Source organism: Gossypium hirsutum, chromosome A03 (genome assembly GCF_007990345.1).
Source record: "Gossypium hirsutum isolate 1008001.06 chromosome A03, Gossypium_hirsutum_v2.1, whole genome shotgun sequence".
In the NCBI taxonomy this organism is placed as follows: domain Eukaryota; kingdom Viridiplantae; phylum Streptophyta; class Magnoliopsida; order Malvales; family Malvaceae; genus Gossypium; species Gossypium hirsutum.
The window spans coordinates 104,294,330-104,299,380 of record NC_053426.1 but is presented as its reverse complement, the minus strand read 5'-3'; the positions used below and the strand labels follow the sequence as shown (position 1 = coordinate 104,299,380).

Below are 5,051 nucleotides of genomic sequence, written 5' to 3'. Positions count from 1 at the left end.
TAGTTTATGTATTATTTTAATTGGTCAAATTTAACTCCAATAATTTTCAAAATTATAGAATAGTTGTTAATTCTTCAATTACAAGCTATGCTAGTGCTAGGGATAGTAATCCTGTTGACAAAAATGTGGAGTATTACGAACTTCTTACTGAATTTATTGAGTTGTATTACTATGGCAAACGAAAGGTTGTCTTATTTCGATGTGATTGGGGTGATGTTAATTGATCGCGAGATTTCGTGATAGGTTTTAAATATTTATAATTACTCATTCTTGAAACCTACTATTATCGCGATGTAGGCAAGTGCACCTATTGAACAGTAGTATAGTTTTAGCAAGACCGAATTGTCGAACCCAAAGGAACTAAAAGTACTAGTAATGACTGTCTTTTTATTATCTAGCCTAAGAATAAAGAGGCTTTTGTTTTAACGAACTAATTACCTAAACTAAGAACTCACAGAGAATAGAATTGAGAAATTGCTTTTGGGAAAATCGATTGTATGAAGGCAATACCTAAGGTAAAATCCACCTAGACTGTACTTGTTATTCTGGCTCCGAATCGGACGATTTATTCATTTAACGTATTCCATAGAAATCCTTAAGTTATGTTATTATCCCTATTCAAGACTAATAACGTCTAATCGCTAGATTGAATAACCGAGACTTTTCTCTAATTAACACTCTAGGGTTGCATTAACTCGATCTATGGATCCCCTTATTAGGTTTCACCTTAATCTGGCAAAATCTTGTCACCCTATGTCTGGGGGCGCAATCAACTCTGCTTAATTATGACAAATGTACTCTTAGACAGGGTCTATTCCTCCTCTGAATAAGAGCTTATCTTGAATCAGTATCCTGGGATATCAAAACAAGAATTAAGAACACATAATTAAGAACAAGTTAAATATTTATCATACGATTCAGAAAATAATAACAAGATTCGTCTTAGGTTTCATTCCCCTTAGGTATTTAGGGGATTTAGTTCATAACTAAATAAGAAAACATCTCAGAATAATAAAGAATACAAAACATAAAGAAAACCCAAAACTCTTGAAGGGAAATTGAGGAGAGATCTTCAGTCTTGATGATGAATCCGACTTTTGAGATAGATCAATCGACTTTCTTGGGATAATTCCTTTCCCCTTATTCTCTGTCCCTTTTCTTCCTACTCTAGGTGTATTTATAGGCTTTGGAATGACTAAAAGCCCTCAAAATTAGCCTTTTCTGAATTGGACTCAATTTGGGCTCGACAGGGACACGCCCGTGTGCGATTACTTCAGGTCGTGCTCGAGCCTGCCAAATCGATACGGCCGTGTGGTTCGCCCGTGTGAGGAGGTTCAGGCAGTGTTGATTTCGTACTTTGGCCCATTTTCTCCGTTTTTGGCCCGTTTCTCATTCCTTTCGCTTTCCTTTGCTCTCCTAGGTATAAAACATGAAATTAAAGCATTAGGAGCATCAAATTCACCAATTCTAATGGGAAATCATCCATAAAATGCGTTAAACATGGGGTAAAAATATGTATAAATTACGGTTTATCAAATACCCCCACACTTAAGCATTTGCTTGTCCTCAAGCAAAATTCTCAACTCATAATCAAAATAAATTCTTCTCAACTTATAATTTCTATCGATAATATCTCAAATTAATCCATAGGTAATCATACACTGAGAATTCAACTAAAAGAACATAAAAGTTTCAAACATTCGAAGTTGAGCATTTTATTCTGAAAACTTAGGTGTCTCCCATCATCTAAGTAATTATCTTCGATTCAGAATATCATAGAGTTCCACATCCTCACTAAAGAATCACTTAAATCACTCGAGGTGTTTAAGGACAATAAATGAAGCACTCAATAGTCAGTAATGAAAGGTCATTACCATAGGCTTGCATGAGAATCAAATTTCTACCATTATAATTTAAGATGATACATCAATCAAAAGGTCTTTAGAGGGTTGTAATGAGGCTTGGTTAGGGGGTGTGGTCACAAGCTGAAAGAAAGGGTTGGAATCGAGATTGAATTGGAAAATTTCCTAACTAGAAAAAGAGTTAATCATCACTTGCGTACAATAGAGTTTTTTTTTAGAATATGGAATTAATAATGTGTATACATAATTTTTTTTAAGAACAAGTTAAATAACATAGACTAACTATTAAGAACAAGACATAGCTAAACAATTTGTTCAACTCAAATCTCGACAAAAATAGGGATTAATTTAGGGGATTTCAACAATAATGGGTTAAGGGTTAATATTAAGGGTAATACAAGAAATGGCTTGTTAGGTTCAAGGGGGTTTACTAGGGGTTAATCATGGAGGTAGGCTTTTCATGGCATGAGTGGGTTAATCCTAAGTGCCTTAATCATTTTGACATATCAAATCAAATGGTGTGGTCTCGACATGCATAATCAAGCAAGTTCTAGAATAACAGTTCAATATTGACGCACTCGAAGCAATAACAAAAGTGAGCATGAAAAAATCAATAGATGATCAAAAGGCTCAAAAATCTCACAAAAATTATGGTTTTTTGATGTTTAAAACTTGTGAATTCCAACTCAAAGTAATACCTAAACTTTGGGGAAACAACCTAAGATTTTAAATTCTTAAAAATCAACTTATCATGCTTGATTCTCTAATGTCTTGAAGTTTAAATAATCAATGCATAAATGCCTATGTTTTAATTCAAGATATATCAACAAAAATCATAAATCAATCAAAATTTATCCTAAATATAATATGAGAGCTTTTCAAGAGAACAAGGTAGTCATTTAGGGATTTTTCTGATAATGAAATAGATATCCCCCCACACTTAAGACGTACATTGCCCTAAATGTACAAAGATAGATATTAGAGTATAAAAATAAGTTAGAGGGAGAAGTGAAACTTCCTGTATTAAGAATAGATGATATTCTTGGATTGGTGAGATTGAGTAATGGAAATAAATCTGGATGTCAAGCATGATTCTGAATGATAAAAAGAGAGTGAAGGGAATAATCTTCATAGTAGTCACAAAGATAAGCCGTGTTTAAATGGAAAACAAATGAATCTTAAAAGCTTAATGAAAGAAAAATAAAATAAAAGAATTATTTTAATTTCTCAAATGACACGACCGGTGCACACGCCCCTGTGGGTTGCAAGTTAGAAGCAATGATAACTGGTAATGTAGAATTATTTCCAAGGAATGTGTATTCCAAGTGGTTTGATAATTGTTTAAGTTCCAGTTTAGGGGGCTCTTCAATAGAGGGTTTTTGCTTAAGTTCATCGTTCATCTTAATTCCTTCATATGCTACTCGTCTTGAAGAATGCTCATTAGGTTCATCATCTGTCTTCTCTTCTTAAGCTAGATACAGTTCTGTCGTGTCTTTCTGTAAAATTTCCTGAAAAGAGTCTTGAGTAGTATGATCAATGGAGTCAATAAAATAACATGAGTCATCCTGGTCCCCAGAAAACTTCATAGCATCATAAATTTTAAAGGTAATCTCCTCGTCACCTACTCTAATTACCAATTTACCGTCACCGCATCGATTACAGTCCAAGCAGTGGCTAAAAATGGGCGCTCTAAAATTAAAGGCACTTCCATATCTTCATCCATGTCAAGCACAACAAAGTCAATAGGAAATATGAATTTATCTACTTTCACAAGTACGTCTTCTATAATTCCCCTAGGATATTTAACAGATCTATCGACTAATTGAATACTCATCCTAGGAGGTTTAGGTTCCCTAAGACCAAGTTGTTTAAACATTTTATATGGCATCAAATTAACGCTAGCGCCTAAATCAGCTAGTGCTTTCTTAACATCCAGACTACCAATTAAGCAAGGAATAGTAAAACTCCCTGGATCTTTCAGTTTGGTAGGCAGCTTGTTTTAGAGTATGGCTGAGCACTCATCGTTGAGTTCTACTGTAGATAAGTCCTCGAATTTCCTTTTATTGGTTAGAAGCTCCTTTAAAAATTTTGCGTATGTAGGCATCTGCGAGATGGCTTCAACAAAAGGTAAGTTGATATGTAATTGTTTAAAAAGTTCAAGAAACTTACCAAATTGTGCATCAATGCGGTCTTTTTTCAATTTTGCTGGGTATGGAACTAGAGGTTTATATTCCTTCGGCACTAGTTTGTCACTATTTTCGGGTTTTTCTTTCCCCCTTTCACTTACCACGGCTTCTTATGTTAGCTTCTTTTTAGTTTTTTCTAACACTTTCCCACTTCTTAGCATAACTGCTTTCACATGCTCTTTTGATTTGGTGTTACTAGGTAAACTTCCTAGTGGTGTTTTTGAGATCAGATTGGAAAGCTGGCCTATTTTAGTTTCTTTCGAGCCCTTGGATTGACACTTGTTGATTTTTAAGTGCTGCCTCAGTATTCTGAAAATAAGTTTTGGCACCGATATAAACTTTGAGAGCATCTCTTCAAGGTTCGGCTTCTTTTCCTGTTGATAGGGTGGTTGTTGAAAACCCGGAGGATGTTGTGGTCTTTGATTTCCTTGACCGTCCCACGAGAAATTGGGTGGTTCCCCCAACCTGCATTGTAAGTGTTACTATATGGATTGTTCTAAGGTCGAGGATTATTACCCATGTAATTTAATTGCTCGTTATCCATGTTGTGGCCATAAGGTTGGTATTCCGAATGGCTTGTTCCACCTCCACTTGCTTCGCACTGCATTACTGGGTGAACCTGTGAAGAACTAAGAAAACCATCAATCTTTTTATTTAGAAGTTTTACCTGGTTTGACAGCATAGTAACCGAATCGACGTTATAAACGCCTGCTGCTTTAGTTGGCTTAGTCCTCATGACTTGCCACTGATAGTTATTTAGTGACATCTCCTCTATAAACTCATAGGCAACTTCAGGTGTTTTATTGTTGATGGTTCCGCTAGCAGCTACGTTAACCATTTGTCAAGTCGAAGGATTCAGGCCATTATGGAATGTTTGAACCTGAAGCCAAAGCGGTAACCCATGGTGAGGGCACCTTCTCAGTAAGTCTTTGTATATCTCCCATGCATCGTAAAGTGTTTCTCAGTCCATCTGCACAAACGAAGAGATATCATTACGTAATTT

At 35.4% G+C, this 5,051-nt stretch overlaps 1 non-coding gene across 1 annotated transcript; it reads left to right on the top strand.

Moving 5' to 3' along the window:
- Window positions 1-4,944: 4,944 nt before the first annotated feature.
- On the top strand, window positions 4,945-5,051 carry LOC121225309 (small nucleolar RNA R71). Its single transcript, XR_005923178.1, has one exon. It is a non-coding gene; the product is annotated as a small nucleolar RNA R71 (small nucleolar RNA).